This window comes from Hylobates moloch, unplaced genomic scaffold (genome assembly GCF_009828535.3).
Source record: "Hylobates moloch isolate HMO894 unplaced genomic scaffold, HMol_V3 SCAFFOLD_2, whole genome shotgun sequence".
Classification (NCBI taxonomy): Eukaryota; Metazoa; Chordata; class Mammalia; order Primates; family Hylobatidae; genus Hylobates; species Hylobates moloch.
Window position 1 is genome coordinate 95201218 of NW_026652277.1, and position 18069 is coordinate 95219286.

The 18069-nt window shown below is 32.2% G+C and overlaps 1 protein-coding gene and 1 pseudogene across 1 annotated transcript in view; one reads left to right on the forward strand and one right to left on the reverse strand.

Annotated features, from left to right (window-relative positions):
* ADGRB3 (adhesion G protein-coupled receptor B3) overlaps positions 1-18069 on the reverse strand; it is a 756020-nt gene that overhangs the window by 731266 nt on the left and 6685 nt on the right. The gene's annotated exons all lie outside the window — the stretch shown is intronic.
* LOC116478019 (small nucleolar RNA U3) lies at positions 432-620 on the forward strand (annotated as a pseudogene).

Genomic DNA, 18069 nt, shown 5'->3' on the forward strand with positions numbered 1-18069 from the left:
AGAAAAATGAAGCCCCAATTAGCGATGATGATGTTCATGATAGTTTAACATTATTGTGTAACTATCATGGTATGTGGTACTTGTCTAAACACTTTGCATATGTTGGTCAGCTCCATTAAACCCCAATAGAGCTCTGTGCAATAGGCACTGTTATTGTTGTTGTTGCTGTTTTCCTCCAGAGATATTCAAGTTATACCAAAATACTTAAGGTCCGATAATGTTAATTTAGATAAAATTATTTTGAGGAATATATTTTGGACTCCAATTAAATACTTCAGAGAACTAACGTCTTTTTTATCTTTTCTTCCAACACTTGAAACCCAATTGGCACAACAAAACAAATATAAAGAGAAAGAAAAACTATCCATTTACAGCAAAGAAATGAAAATACCATGACCCCAAAACACAAACTACATAAACTACAAAATGCCAAGACTATACTTTCAGGGATCATTTCTATAGTTTGTTACTAGAGAAGTTTCTCTGAACGTGTAGAGCACCGAGAACCTACAAAATACCATGAAATGAGAAGTGATGATAAAGAGTGGTCCTTCACTCTTCACCTTTCAAGAAGGATAGCATTACCTAAAGTATCTTGGCCAGTAAAGAAGGCTGAAGGTGAAGCCTGGTGAAGGTGGGAGGGGAGAGATCTCGTGACTTAAAGAATCGAATCCAATTACATACACGGTACATGAACACCAAAAACTGAGAGATGAGTTCCCATCCAAAGATTGATTAAGAATGTGTATAAGACTAAACTCTGATGGAAGCTGCTGCAGTCCACTCACTGTCAGCCACACTCTCCTTGTGCTCACTTCCCTCCAAAAGCCCCCTTCACTCACCCTCCCTTATGCAATGTTTCAGACAAATATTTGGAGGCAGTAAAGTACAGTGGTGAAGGCTCTGGAGACAGCCTGGGTTCAAATCATCATTCTACCACTGTGAATCCCTGGGCACACTTAACTCTCTGCAAGACTTTCTTATGTGGGCCAGAAGAGCATAAAAATAGTAGGATTCAGAGGTATCTGTCTTAGTCAGTTTGGGAAGGTATAACAGAGCACAATAGCCTTGGTGGCTGATAAACAACGGAAATATGTTTCTCATAGTTCTGGGAGCCAGAAGTCTGAGATCAGGTTGTCAGCATAGTCAGGTTCTGGTGAGGACCCTCTTCCATGTTCTTAGCCACTGACTTCTTTATTACTCACATGGCAGAAAGAGAACTTGCGAGCTCTTTGACCTCTTCTTATAAGGGCAATAATCTCATTCACGAAAGTTCCATTCTCATGAACTAATTGTGACCCAAAATCCCCAGCTCCAAATATCATCACATTAGAATTAGGATTTCAACATATGAATTTGAAGGACGGCAAAAACATTCAATCTATAACAATATTTTATCCTAAATATAATATCAAACACATCTCAAACATTTTCATACTACTAAAAAAAATTGGTATTTGAGAATGAGGGTACATCAGCTTTCAGTAATGATATTACCATAAAAATGTGTTTAAAATTATTTATTATATTCTAAAAATGTAGGATACCATGAGAAATAAAAGTAAATTAAGACAAATGAGAACACTTATCATTTTAAAAAGGACAAATATCATTCAGCATATTTGACTCATTTTAAAATAATCCTTTTATCCCATGAATGAAATTTCTGTATTCAATTTTGCTGACGGTGACTTTCCTATTGACTCTCATGCTTTTAGTGAAAATTAAATTGCACAAAAATACCACACTGCAGACGTTTTAGTTGGGCTACTTGTAATTTATAGATAATGTAACTCTAAAGATCACAATGTGTAGCATGCTAAAATACTTGAATCATATTTGACTTTCACATATTTAATAACGAAGTTTCCAGATGAAGAAGAAACAGTAGAAAGCCAAATGCTCTCTTCGGCTTTTCATATTTAAGTCATGATGAAATCAAGGCAACTTGCTCATTAATAGTTGTAGAATTTCTGCCACTTTAAACATACTAACCCTGAAGTTCTACAATGCATTGCCTTCGATGGGCAAAACACACATGGATACTAATGGCAGATCTAAGCAAATATACACAATTTAAAAAGGTACAAAATTGGTTGTATAAATTCAAATGTATATTTTTATCCTATTAATCTCAAGTTTAGAACTCCAAAAATAATTAATAAAATATAAATATTTTTCAAGTACTAGAATATAATTTTGTATTTTACATGATTTATTATGCAAATTTGGTAAATCATGCATTTTTAAAATCTAAATGAAAACTTGATTCAAACATCAGGAAACACTTCCAACAACTTTTCAAAATAGGTCTAATGGAGAAGAGTAGCAAAAATTATATGATGAACACAAACTATAATTTATTGTTTACAAATGCAATGAAAACTTACTCAAAATTTAGTCTTCTTTGTATTTATTTATGAAACTTTAGGAAGATGAATTGAAATAACAGAGGTAAGTCAAAATAAAAGTTGTTTAAATGTTTATCTTATGTATTTCAATTTATTTTTCCATATAATATTGTTGAAAGCTGACTTCCATATAACATTGTTGAAAGCTGACATAATGGGTTTACTAGAAAGTTATTATCTATTTAACCAAAAAGTTTATATAATATCAGAAAAAAACTTACACTATATATTATAATATAAATAATAGCAATTCTGGAAACCTTGGGAGTTAATTTTTTTTGTCTTCCCATTTTCCCTTATAAGTGAGTAGTTCTGAAATAGTGGTTTTGTAGTTAATTTGTTAAATAAAGTCAATAAAGAAAGGCACCAAACACTATTTTCATGATTCTCTTGGGATAACATTAATATATATGCATAATTGATTTTTAAAGCTACAAATAATATTTTTATAGATGATGCATTGTGTTCTAAAGTTTGTATAGCAGATGAATTTTATATTCTAATATTGTTTTGAGATATACTCATTTATCACTTTTGTGTACAGACACTAGAATACAACTTTTATCTTTAACTCAGACTCCTAAAGCAATTAACAGACATTGAAAGAAATTTTTTTATAATTCTTAATACAACTTCTAAAATGCATGACCTGTGACCACAGCTTTAATTATTCACCAAACTTTCCTTACTTAAGCCTCAGAATTCTGATTTTTCTTTTCAATATTTGACTACTCTGGAATAATACCCCAAATCTCGCCCTATCCTGGGAACTTCACTTAAATTCTCTCCTTATCTTAGATTATTTTTCTTATTGATAATGTAAAATAAATTTACCTCTGAAAATTAACTTAGACTCCCCTCTCCAATGGTTTCATATTTTCCCCAAAATTAGTAAGCACTAAAGTTACATGAAAGGGACTATTCTAAGCTGCTCAGATTTGTTAATTTGTTATGTGGTAAATCCATAGCCATTAAGTGACAGAGCTATAATATCAAATTCCATTTGTTTTTACACAGGACATTGCCAATTTAATTATCTGCCAAAACCTCAGACTCATCATTTCTGCACCATACTTGGCTCAACTTGAACCAGCTCCCCTTTGCAAATTCCTGACTGTGCCAATACCACAATCATCAAAAGTGAAGCCTTTTATTTCCCTCTGGTACTTTGTTTAAAAAATTTATGACCCCTTGCCACTTTAAATGTTTCAAACTGATCACACTGCTTTTCATCATTGTTTTTCAATTACTTCTGTTGTAATCAATTTATTTTTGGATTACTGCAGAAGCCTCATAATGGTCCCATTAAGGCATCTGGTTCCCTAGTCCCCTTCCCAGATAGTCTAATTTTGCTAGCTTAAATTTCACTCAACCTCTACCTCCTTCATGAAAACTATTTGCCTGTCTCCCTGCACCCTGATCACAAATTCCTTCTGAAGTTCCCCCACTACCATTAGACTAAAATCAAAAGTGCCTAGCCTTTATTTATTTATTTAGCTTTATTTAAAGCTGTTTCCTTCACTCAAATTATATTTGGGCCAATCATTGAAAGTCCAACCTAAATCCAAATAGCCGTAGGCCATAACTATATATATATATATAAAATACATATATTTTGGACACATATAATGTTTATTTCTTCCTAATAATGGCAAAAATCTTAAATAATCTTCTCATTTTGGGTATTTATTAAATATATTCCCTATTTATATTCAACGGCTCTGACTTGAAAGCTAATAATATAATATACAAATAAATCCTGTTTGCCATTACTATCTCATGTAATACTATGCCCAGAGGCACTTTTTGAAAAATTAAGGTCCAAAAAACATTTTTTGTATATAAAATCATTGAACTCATAGTATACTACTTCACTGTGTGATGCTTTATATATTTTAGTAATTATATATTTATAAATAAATACATACAAATATATAATTTTTGCAAAATGATTTTAGACTAAGAAGAAAGAAAACACTAAGAATCATGATTTTCTGACAGCCATTTATCCAGCTTATTTCATATAAATTGTGTACATGCCTGCCATCCACAACTATTGTAACATAGCATGAGTTAACGTTTTGCTGAGGAGAAGAAACTTATGGCAAAATTCAATCCTATTTGTTGATAAGATCTTAAAAATTGGAATTACTGTGTAAGAGTAATTATAAAACAACATCCCTTGCTATGTAACTGAAGCATTTAGCTAGAGATGAGACATTTTAAAAGAAGCCCGTCATGGTTTACTTTACAACTGTTTCACTCTTATCTTTATTGTCATTCTATTAAATAAGCCTACAATATACCTAGAAATTTGGATATATGGAAGTAAAATTTTAAAAGGATGGAATATCAATTTGAGTGGCTCTGAATGATTTGTTCCTTGAAAGGAGAATTCACATCATTAACTTCTGGTATGGCCTACACAAGGTAATTCTGTGTATAATGATTATTTATTTTTAAAATTAAATTAGAAAAGTAACTTTTTCCCTGCCATCTGAGAATGCAGGCTCATTTAACACTTCCATTGAAAGTATCCCAAAGTATCAACATACTAAATGAAAACAAAGGAATTGATACATAAAAAAGATTCACTAAAAAAGGTAAAAACACATAATTATAAAATATACAGTAAATACTGTACTTATTACATGAAATATATTATAAATATATAATCTAATAAATATATTAGACATCTGAAAGGTTGTGAGCCTAGTCTTTATCTAGTCAATTCAACATTAATTTCTGCTGAATATGACATTGGCTATTACTATAATATTGTTTATTGCCTAAAATGTGCTTATACGAATTTCAAGGACATTCTATCATAATTATCTGTATTAACTTCAAGAACTGGCTTTCTTTGTTGCATTTATATTAAATTGAAGTATGGTTTTAATCAGTGTTATTCATATTATGCATATAAATTTCAGCTATTCTACAGTAAAGGATTCTCAATTTGTTTTTCAAGGAAAATCACTATGGCAAAAGAAAGCAAGAATTAATAGTAGTTAATCCTTCCTAGCGGTTGTGTGTGCATGGAGGATCAGTGTAAAAGATAGTTACTGCTGTGTTAAGTTTCATTACTCCAGCTGTTAACCAGATGTTCAAAACAAGTAAATTGCCCTGGAATGGTTTTCTAAATTCTTCTTAATCTGTTAAATTATGCAAATGCTAGAATATTTTTAATCGTGTACCTAAAGTCCGTTCACATAATTCGCATGATATAAGAATTCTGGAGTAATTTAAATACAACTTTTAAAAAGATATAGTATAAAAATAATTCATATTAGAGATGATAGGATATATATTTGTGTTGTAATATAAATGTAATAGTTACAAATTACATTAAAAATCAATAAAAGTCATTATAAATATGTTTATGGGGAAATATGCTTTCTTAGCATATATAAATATGAAAGAAATTCAAGAAAACAAAATAAATAAGAAAAAAGGAAACTTTAAATCATCTTATGTACTTTACAGATAATTAATTTTGTTATATTTTCTCCTTTCTATTTTTTTACTGACAATGACCTACATAAGTTCTCTGAATTGTCTTTTTTTTTTTTTTTTTTAGAAAAAATGAAGTAGCTGTTCTTTATATCAAGAAAAATAATTTTGTTTTGATTACTTCCTCTGAGGAAACTGTCACATCCCCAAAACATTGACTCACTTATCATTAAAAAAAAAAAAATTGCATCAGCTTGATTTTCAGTAATTGTTACCACAATTAAGAAAATTCCACAAAAAATTATTTTAGTTAGAATGGATCAGGATTTTTTTTTTCTAATATGATATTTATTTTTGGTTCTCAGGTAAATAAAAATTGAGAGTTACAAAAGAACTTATGAAAATTATTTTAAAGACAAAAATTAAATAAAATATTCTCTAAGCCAGGAAATGAACTTTTCACCTTTCTTTGATAGGTATCCTGTATCTTCTGGTACTAGAGATGCTTAATCTAACTATAAATTATTTTTGTCTAATAGAAATGACATCTTACCAACTTAAAATCATTAATTTACACAAGAAAAGATAATTGTAATTCTAGTTTTATTTTGATCTTCTATAATCATAATTACAGAAACGATTAAGCAGCTCGTTGTCTTAATATGGTGCTAAGTAAAGTTCAAGGTAATTAAACTGCAAAGCCTTTAACATCTATGCCCCTGTAACCTAAGACATTTAAATTTTTCTAAAACAAAATGTTAAAAATAGACTAAACTTATATCTAAATAAATATGTATACTAATTTAAAATGTAGCAATTCAAAAAACTTTGTATTAGTAAAAAGTAAACTTGGCATGTCTCATAGCAGGTCGAAATCAATACTCCATTTTTTATCACTTGGAGGTTTCCTGGGAGAGATGAGATTGCAGAATTCTATGAGCAATAGGCTTGGTTAAAGAAGAAAGTCCTTTTATTAGTGAGGATACATGCAGGCTATAGCTTGGAAAACACTAGGTGGAAGAAACATTACCAGACAGAGGCCACTAAGCATATCTGGAGATATACTTTGCAGGATTTTAAATACATATATTTTTCTGTTTGAAACCATCCTATAGTTACAAAACATGGGATAAGCTAAGTTCTTTTTTGAGTTTTTAACTAATATTGTGTTATATGTATCTTTACAGAGTGGTGGTATAGTGTAAGGGCTCAGAGAATGAACTTGAATTCAGCTCTGCCTCTTCTCAATGTGATACTATGCAGGTCACTTAATTTTTCTGTGTCTCAGTCTTTTCATCCAGAAAACAAAGGTAATAATAATAGCTATCTCATGGGGCTATTAGGAAGAATGAAAGAGTTAATATTTAAAATTTTATCTGACACACAGGAATAATTCATTAGTATTGTGCTTATGAAATACACAAATAAAGAAATACAAAGTATGGGCTTAGTAGTCTGTTGTTGCATTTGAATTCTCAAAATATCTACTACAGATGGTAAATTTCCATTAACGGATTACTAAAATAGCCATTTCCCATAGATGCCAGGTTAACAGAAAAGTTTATACATTTGGGATTAAGTTGTGCAATGCCAGTTGCATTTAATTAACCAAATACATAATTAATCAAAATAAATATATTAGGCTATTACCTGAATTAAGCAAAGATCTATAAAAATTTGCATATAGTTTCACCTATTAATTTTGCTACACTTGTTCAAAGGCACAAAACTGAGTGTTTTTAAAAGTGTTTACAAAGTCTAAGGTTTGAAAAAACTCTTTACGAGTTGAGTAAGTATTTTAAGTAGAAAGTAATAGGAAAATGTTTAGTTTATCTACTAAATTTGCTGAGTAATCCCATCAGAACAAAACCATGGCCAGGTGCTTGATCACATTTGTCCTCTGAAATAGTCCCACCTATCACCTGCAGAGGAGGACAGATACCAATCTGTAGTCTTTTCAAGACTGATTCAAAAACATAGCATAAAATTTTGAAGCTCTATTAACACGTTTCCATATTTTCGTCTGTTTGAAAATGTTTACTGATGTAAAATTTACCTCGTTTGCATTCCTTAAAGACTAATACATTTAATTCTTAATTACATGACATGGCACTGAGACCTAGGCTTATTTATATATAGCCTTTGCTCCCTACAGAAAACAAATAGTTCTGTAAAACTACAATATCTCCCAGACCATTTTTGTTTTTAGCACTTGGGGAAATTTTTTGATAAATCTTCATTTGTACTTATTTTCCTTTAATGCTAACTCTTGACTTTCCCAGGAAACACAAGGACAGAAGGATGTGTTTATTTTCAGGCTGCTTGTCTGATTGATGTAAGAGTGGAAGCCTGTTATAAAGTAACTCATTATATTTCTGATCTTCATCTACAGATGAGTAAAACTGAAATTGAATAAAATTGAAGTCATTATACTTCATTTTCTGTGGGCAGCCTAAAACTTAACGTTTTAGATTACTTAAAAAACCTGAATTAAGAGAACTTCCCACTTCTACATTATTTGTGCATTAATCTTAATAATTGCTTTTTGTACAGACTATATTAAGAAGGAATAGATATGATTTCTATTTTGCAGATGCAGAAAATATGGTTCATATTTTCTATGAACCAAACTATGAAGCAAACTGCCAAAGGTCACAAAGCTAGTAGAAAGCAGGGTTGGGAGTGGAACTCTGAAATATGTGACTATCAAGCCGAAACTCATTGCTTCCATTGATATAGAAAGTAAAAAGAAAAACCAAATAAATAAATGTTTTCCTAACAGAAGATCAGAGTCTTAATTTAAAATGTCAAACCCAGCAAATCTATCCAACAATTTGTGATATTTATCATCAAAGGACTGGACCATTATTTCACATACATACAGGCCAATGAACTAAACTAATAAATGTGAACAAATTTACAAGTTTATGTTGGCAATAATAATAATTATAACAACATTTTTGCATGCTGGTTTTCATTTTTCTAAATAGATTTCATGTATATTATACTTTCCATACAATCCAGTGTGTTACAGATGATTATTTTGATCTTTATAACTGAGCAAACTGAAGCTCTCTCTAAGAGATTATGTGACTTGCCTGAATTTGCTCACACAGTAATGTCAAAATCTCGTACAGAAGGTGGTTTTCTAATGCAAATTCTCTTCTAAATACAAAGGACTACAGAGAGTTAAAAATCTAATGTCACATTTCTAATTCTCTTCTTTGTAATATCTAAAAGTAAAAGTTTCATAAAATTGAAAATAGTATGATCTTTTAAAAAATAGAATATGGATTTATATTTTATTGCTATTTTCCTACATTAAGCCTAAGAATAAATGTTAAAAAAGCAGGCAGCAAGTAAGATATTTTTCAATTGACTCTGCTCAGGAGGAAAAAGGCATGCAATACAGGCCAAAACATAAATTATACTCTGGTTCCTTTTAACATGCATACCAATCCTTAGGAAAAAATCAGAATAGAGATTTTTAACTTGATTTAACCAATTAAAGTAAATATATTTAAACTTCAATATGATTGAGAAAGGACTAGTCCAAAGGGACATCCATATTTATAGAAAAATACTCAGAAGAAGAAGTTACTTAGGTGCCCAAAATATACTTGCCTTTTCTTGGTTAGTATATCCTGGTCTTCAGGAAACCATCATTTGGGGCAATCACCCTCTGTCGAACAATCTCTAAATAAAACTGACTAGTCCGTTTTAAAAGGAAAAAGTGGTGATACTGTAAACAGTGGTTGATATTTGAAATGAGGACTAAAGGAGAATAGACGTCTTAACTCAGACATATTTTCTCATGTGCATGAGTATTCAGAGGAAATAAAGATTTAAAGATGCAATACATTTCTGAGGACTTAACAGTCCAGGAGGCATTTTAATTTCTCTGAGGTCAATTAAAGAAATTGATTACTTTTTATTATGAATCAAAATTTTATTTGTTGTAATAAAGAATTCTAATTGCAGTAAAAGGTTCCAGGATTACCCAATTAATGGAATTTAAAATTTATTGAGCCTTTACTACACAGTCCAAACATTATGCTAAGTATTTTACATGCATTACCTCATTCGGTCTTCCAATTATTTCACCAAAATCATCACCACTTCACAGAGAACAGAAACAAAAACAAACAAAACAAAACAAAACAAAACCCTGATGTTTAGAGAACTGTGTAAAAGTCTCAATGCCACAGAGCTGGAAATTGGAACTGGAACCCAGGGAGTCTGACCCTTAAACACTATGACATGTTGTCTCTTGCAACAATCTTTGTTTTACATTAAAATTATCTCCCTAAATTCTGGTACTGAATTTATAGCTGTGAGATGTGTAGAATCTAGTATGTAACAAACTGCCAAGAAACAATCAATGATCAAAAAGAATGTGAGACTGTTAATTTATGAATATATAATATATGTGAATTCCTCAGAAATGTAAAACTAAATTGTTCTCTTTTGAAATTGACATTTGTTTTCACTTTTAGAAACCTACTTGGCAAATGATTTACTCTTAAATCCTAAATAAAACTTTAATTTCTGACATGCAGAAAGATTCATAGAATACTGATCTAAATGTATTAATTACGAAGACTTCATGTGAATTTTCAAACAAATCAAATTAAAATTTAAAGCTTCCTTTGCAGAAGGTATTTTTATTCTTTGTTATTCCTATGATCTCATAAATCACCCTGGTTAAGAGTATATTTAGTAAATATTTAGTTAGTAAATTCAGTTTAACAGGGAATATATTCTCAAACTATTGAAAAATAATTATCTTTTCAAATAATATATGCATATAGTGCTTGTGAGCATTTAATGCCATATATTCACATATAAGTGTATATGTGGATGTGTGTGTGACAAATCAGATATACGAATGTGGGAACTAAACTGACAATTCACTCCATCCCTGGATTTTCTTCACAATACATAAGAAGAAAAAGAAAGCAGAAAGTGTTTATTTTTTCATTCTGTTTTAATTACTTAGTTGCTCAATGGCCTATATGTACTATTCTCTGACTACTGAAGTCTCTTTTATAATTAATGAGCATATCATAATCCAAACTTCTTGAGAATAAGAAAGCCAGGAAATTAAATGGAAAGCATAGCCCCGTCGAACAAAGCTTGCCAGCATACCACTCACATTGGGAAGAATTATTTCCTCCCCACTAAGTAACTCACGGAGTCTTACTTAAAGTTTACAACAGCCTACTTTTCCTCTCCCGCCTCTCAGGGGAGATAAGAATACTTCTCAATGCGACAAAAGCCCACCTACTCAAAGGGGAGGTTAATTATTGCTACACAATTAACCTCACAAGAAAATTGTTAAGATTAATGAAGCAGTTCTTACTAAGTGATTACAAGTTCCTCATGACCTATTGTAGAAATATTTGTTTACCAAACACCTACATGTATATTAATAACAGATTCCGTGCAAATTATTTCAATGTCTAACCTATAGACCAACATTTATAAATTATAGCCTATGTATCAAAAAAAGGAGTAAAAGAACAAAGGAGGAAGAGAGGGAGGAAGGGGTTGTGAGAGAAATAGAAGAGAGAAAAGACGAAAGAATACAAGAGAAGAAAAGGAAGGAAGATAGGCAGGAAGGAAAGGAAGGACAAAAAGAGAGCAGGTCAAGTTCTTACCCTTCAGCAAAACCACCATGCTAGAATAAATGTTTTTCTCTTAGTTCTGTAACAATCATGGTTCAGCAAAGGACCACAGAACCTTCTCTCTAATGTAGTTTTAAAATAAAGAAAAACTTGAGTATCTTTAAATAAATGTTGAAAGAATAGTCTTCTATAAAAATATAGAATTACTGCACTTATTTTAGTATTTATTAATTTTAAGTAGGCTAAAACAAGATCATTTTGATAAATCATACCTAAAATGGGTTCTAGAGTGCTTTGCTAGCAATATATGCAGCTACCTCAGAGTACAATGTGGAATATGTGCATACGTTCTTCCCCCAAAATATCATTTACTGACATGCCCATCACCTTATTACATCTGGATTACAGAACACATCACCAATGTAACTAATCATGTTTTAGCACACCACAACTGCTCCCCAGTCCACCTCAACTGGACATTATAGATATGTCAGAATAGGGTAGCTTAGGCTGTAGTGACAGCACCAACCCCTAACTTCTCAGCGTCTCAAAAAAGGAAGTTATTCCTTTCTCATGCCTCACAGTTATCATAGACAGGCAAAGGCTTAGAGCAGAGGTTCTTCTCATTTTAGTCACTTAAGAACTCAGCTGAGAGAGGAGCCCCTTCTCTTTAGGTACAGGTATCCATGCTAGAAACAAAGACACTTTCATGGTCTTACTCCAGCAATAAAATGACTCAGAATGTCACTTTTGCTCACAACTCATTAGCCAGAGCCAATCATATAACCCCAAACAACCACTAGTAGGCCAGTAACACAATTCCTACATAACCCAGAATGGTAGGAGTCTGTAACAATTTGGTGAAAAACATTCATGACATCTCAATTATCTACTGATATCTAAGAAATGTCAGTGCTAATAAGCTTTTTGTTGTTCTTAACATGTCTTGGGTTAAGGATATTCATTATGTGTAAACACCAAAGGAATTAAGCAAATTATTATTGCTCTAATAACCTCAGGTTATTCCAAGAAACTTGAGTTTGAAACTGACGTATTTGAGGATTATCGAAACAATAAAGGAGAGGCAGAATGAATACCACCCAAATGTATCACATTTATAAAGATTTAAAATTAAGGCTTCTGAATATTTATCAATTGTACTTAACAATTTTAAAGGATTCTCATAAATATTCATCTTTATCTAAGTAAACTAGCATGTGAGAAAAACATACGATTGGAGTAAGCTTAACTTGCAGGAGGATTTTTGTTTAGGAGCCCACAGTGGAAGAGGTCTGGAGTTCAGATGACCAGAGAGAAAGATGGAGAAATGGGGTGCCTTTCTTGATGTCCAACAGGGGGCCTCAGGACAAACTGGCTCCAGACAGAGTCTGAAGAAAGTGTTTACGTTCCAGGAGCAAGAGGTAGGTCATGAGCAGATCTGTTATTTCACAAGTGTGACACAGAGTGGGAAAGCGGGAGTCTCACTGCTGGCTTAAAGACAGCTTGGCTTCATGACACTAAGGTCTGTGCTAAGCAAAAGCAGAGACATTGAGTCCTGGCAGGAGATTGCAAATGCCTACCAGACAGGGTGAGGCATGGTGGAGAAGTGACAGAGAATGCTTATGGGACACTACCCAGCAGGCATTGAAGATACCTGAGAAGCACTATAGAGAAAGCTGAAGACTTGCATAAGGGGTGGGAGTTGGACTCAGGCAAACTCAATTATTGGGTTGTGTGGGAAAGAGCAGAGCATGGAAAAAAATTAAGCACAGATAGATATGTAGGCCATAGGATCCTAGATAAATTATGAATTGTGTTCTAAGCAAAACACAGTAGGAACAAACTGACAGTCCTTATACATACTTGGTAATCATAAAATTGAAAATACTAGTTTTCAATGGAAGGAAGTTTAAAACATTAATTTCTTGTATGTGGCTTCATATGCAGACACTGATTTATAGTTCTGCAGTGGTTTTTCAAGAAGAGTTGCCTCTCCTACCAATATAGGAAGAAAGGAGAGACTGATTAGGCACGGCTTTAGGCGTTCTGCCCACTTCATCCAAAGCAGCTCTGTTTTTAAAAGGCTCTTATATATTGGCTTCCATTTAGAAAAAAAGGTTCCACTGCTAAGGGGAGATAATGTTGTATTAATTCACATCCTACCATTTACTTATTTCTTTTGCCTAAATCAGTTCTTTATTTAGTGGATCAACTTCTGTTCTCCTAAACTCTCACTGCTCCATATCTGTGGTTTCTGTGGTCTCAGAACCCAGAGGCCAGAGGCAAGCACATGTAATATTTATTATACCTAGAATTCATTTGTGACCCTTTATTACCAATTGAACACCAAAGTATGATCATTAGAAAATTCCAGGGAAACCACTAAACAGAAAGAACTCATATGTTTTTAAAAGAGTAGATTTTTAATATACTACAAGCTAAAGTATTAAAATGTTCTCTTTCTTGGATGTCAAATGATGCTGCCCCACGGCTGTTTACTTCATCATATTTGAAAGCAAAGCCTGCTGAAAAATAAAATGGCCATTGCAATTGGCTAATTTCTCAAGCACCACTTAAAAAATATACAGTTTGCCCTTTAAGTTGCAAAAACCAAGGCCAGCCAAAGAGAACTGACCACACGCTGACATATCTGTAAAGGAAGCTGACCTCTCTTGGAAGCCAAAATAAACTGACATTTCTCAGTCTACAGTGCAGAGGCAGATCTTTGAAAGTTTGCCAGACTTATGTGGAAAGAGTATATAAACAGATTTTTGTCTTCCCAAGTTGCCCTCTTTTTACATTACAATTATTATAAGTAGTAAACATAAGAAGTATTTCCAAAACCATCCAGCAGACATAAAATATTTGTTTTGCATTGCTTATTCAAAAAAAATCATTAAGCTGTTTCAATAAAAGTCTAGAAGAAAAGTCAGCCTTTTAATTTTTTTTCAGTTACTTCTTTTCCTCTCAGGCTCCTTTCTTGATGTGAAAAGCAACAAATGGACAAACAAAAAGGAAAAGTAAAAAGCTGTAATTTTCCTTATGAAGTTATAAAGGCAAACTTAGTTGCCTTGATTGTTTTTTGGAATAAAATGAAGAAGATACACAAAAGTACATTTTGTGTATGTGTTTTGTTTTTGTTTTGTTTTGAGACAGAGAGATCAACAGGCAAAATGAAACTTGAACAGGAACCAAAATTCTATCTTTATTTTCATCTTTCCATTTTTAAAATGATATAAAATTAGACTAAATTCTTAATCTGTCAGGAATTTTTATGTTTTATATGGGAGCCTTGAAGTAATTTGTTTTTGTCAGCTCACACAAATTTCTTTGAATATCTAGGGCAGTGCAAATGTTCCACTGTCTCATCGATACCGAAAATAAATATTATGTATGATGTATATGAATGTATGTGTATTATGTAATTTTTAAAAATTGTGATGCAATAGAAAAAACCAACAGAGAAATACAGAAAAAAACCTAGAGGGCCTAAACTCAAAGAAGAGTTATTAAGACAAACACATATTGATATTTTAATTTTCATTACTTCATTGTTATTTATTTCTCTGTACACTTGCGCTACTCTGTGCGCCCATCTGCAAAAGGGATAATTATTACATAAGACCTTTAGTACATTAAATGGAAGGACCACAATATAAAACACTGATTTCCGATTTATTTTATATATGCTCTGAAATCACCTCACTAACTCAACTATACACCTCGGTGTTAGTCAGGGTCCCAGTAAGAAACCTATTGTTCTCAAGGTATTTTGAGAAGCAAGTACAACAGCATGAATAGCGCTTTGAGTAAGTAAGGAAAGATAGTTCAGTGCCCAGAGCTAGAAACAGTGGGGAGCCATTACTGCCCATAGGCTTAAAGGAGTAAGGCACATGGTCACCAGAGCATCAAAGAGGGAGGTCACCTGACAGAAGCTGTAACCTTCAACAGAGGACAGGGGCATGCAGCCAACCCACAGCAATGCAAGGGCAGAGGCCCAGAAAAAGAGACACCCTGACTTTGCTCATTTCTCACCATCAATGCTATTTCTCGATGTATCACAAGGTAACCAAGAATGCACGACATTATTTCTCCAAAACATAGATTTCCCCAGACAATGATGATAAAGTAAAAATCCAAGATAGATCATCTTAGTAAATCTATACAGACTCTGAACTTGAAATACATGCTCTTTAAATTTAATAATCTTAGACTGAAAATCAATCGCTTTTTTGAGACCTACCTCATATTTGTTTAAATTATGTATACAAAATAGAACAAAAAATCTAATGAATGAAAGTTGTAATTTGTAGACACTAGTCTACATTAAGTAGTATGTCAAGGTATACTCTGATTATTGTCCTGAATAAATATCAGGTAATTTTAATGATTAGATTTATCAAATGGTCATTTAGACAGTTAATTGGACTGTTCATCATTTATTTTATAGAGATGCTGCTGAATGTATATTCCAAAAGAGTTATGCTCATCTGAAATGATGGTCCTATTATATATTTGTAGATTAGGGTTCCATTAATCAGGTAAGATTTGGACTAAATAGTGTTGAAAGATCTTTATAATTCTGAATATTTGTGATTCAGTTTCAAAAGTACTCCAGACATAAGAGGGAGTGAGAAAATTTATAGCTCTGAAATTCTTTAGGTTTTCATTTGATCTGATTTGTAGTAAAATTATTTAAAAAGAAAGACTATGATTTTCAGAGTACTCTGCATAATTGACACGTCAATGGGGCAGATAATATGTACCTGACACAGTTATTGCCCATACAAAACAATACGTGCAATAGAACTTTGCAAACTAGAAAGCATTTCCTGAATGATAGGTGTTATTATATTCTTTGTATTTATGAAGTCTTTATTTAAATGCTTTAGTTCTTTATTTTCTTATGGGTGATATGTGAAGATTCTCTTTAAAAATGCATCTTATTGGAGAACAAATTATTAGTGTTTAGGTACATAAACATAGAAATTTAAAAAAAAATTTATCAAAATTTTAAAAATTGCCTTAAAAAGAAGGAACACCAGGAGAAATGTCATGAAATGAATATTGTGCACTACTCATCTAGGATGAACCACCCAGGAAAGCAAATGTTTCTGTGATATTTCTATTACCTTAACATATCTGTTGTTAAAAAGTAATTCTACCTAGATAATCTTCCGTGGTTGACTCCACAATTTTCTTAGTGCTTTTTTTTAAATTTTTTTTTATTTTTATTATTATACTTTAGGTTTTAGGGTACATGTGCACAATGTGCAGGTTTGTTACATATGTATCCATGTGCCATGTTGATTTCCTGCACCCATTAACTCGTCATTTAGCATTAGGTGTATCTCCTAATGCTGTCCCTCCCCCCTCCCCATCCCACAACAGTCCCCCGAGTGTGATGTTCAAGCATTAACGTCTGAGTACATTTGCTACCTCCTAAATATTGCAATCAGGATCCATCAGCGTTCTAATGTCTTTCTCATGCCCATATTTGTTCTCTTAAAAAAAAAAAAAAAAAAAAAAAAAAAACTCTCACTTCCCAAATAAACTTGTTTTTTAGTAGAAATAATTTGAGAAAATATTTATCCAGGATTAAGTTAGCAGGTAAATTATTTCATTTTACATGATAGAAACAGAAACCAAACAGTAACCATTTTACCTTCATATTTTATAACATGCCCCAGGCATCATCACTGTGTGATAGGGATTGGTTATAGGAAAAATGCACATCAGCAAACATTTAAGATTTCAGGAAGGCTCCTATTCATATTCAGTTAATTTTGAGTTAATCAGCTACGTGCTCATGTATTTAGTGCTATTGTTACGTACTGAACTTTCCATACACACTAGAAATACTTTATTAAACTTTTACAGCCATGTAGCTAGGTCATTCTCTGCAAGTGCACAAAATTCCTGGAGGATAGCTGAAAGATAAATGAATGTAGAGCCTGTGGCATTTCATAGAGTCTCATAGATGATATTTTTAAATTTTACCTTATGAAAATATCAGAATTCTCAAATTAATGCTAACCATTTTTGATTTTTTTGTTTTTTTCAGTATCTAATTATGTAAGCATTGTGTGGGGATATTCGGGATCATTGGTCTCTAATAACTTATCAGAATTCACTGAATGAAATTCCAGCAAAGTCATCCTTTTTTCCAAGTGGTTAAATATGGACTAGCATTTCAAGATAATTTCTTTTCAAAATAGATCTCAAAACATAAACCTCATTTTGCAGAATCCAGCAAAGATTAAAAATAGTCGGAAATCATTTAACTTAAATAGCTTTGCTGCCGATCAGCAATGATATTCAAAGGACAGCTTTCCAGGCCCAAGATGATGCACACACCACTATCTTGATCTAAGTTGTGTATTATTAGTCATGCCTTCATCAACACAAAGGTATTGAGCTGTTACCTGTTCTTCATCTAATACAAAATAGACACATATCTCTATGGCTTTATGATCCTTTGTTAAATGCTCTAAATTCATAGTCAAGTTCAAATAATTAAATGGCACTCTAAATCATTATTGATTATCAAGTCTCTATGGTTTATAGCCAAAAATAAG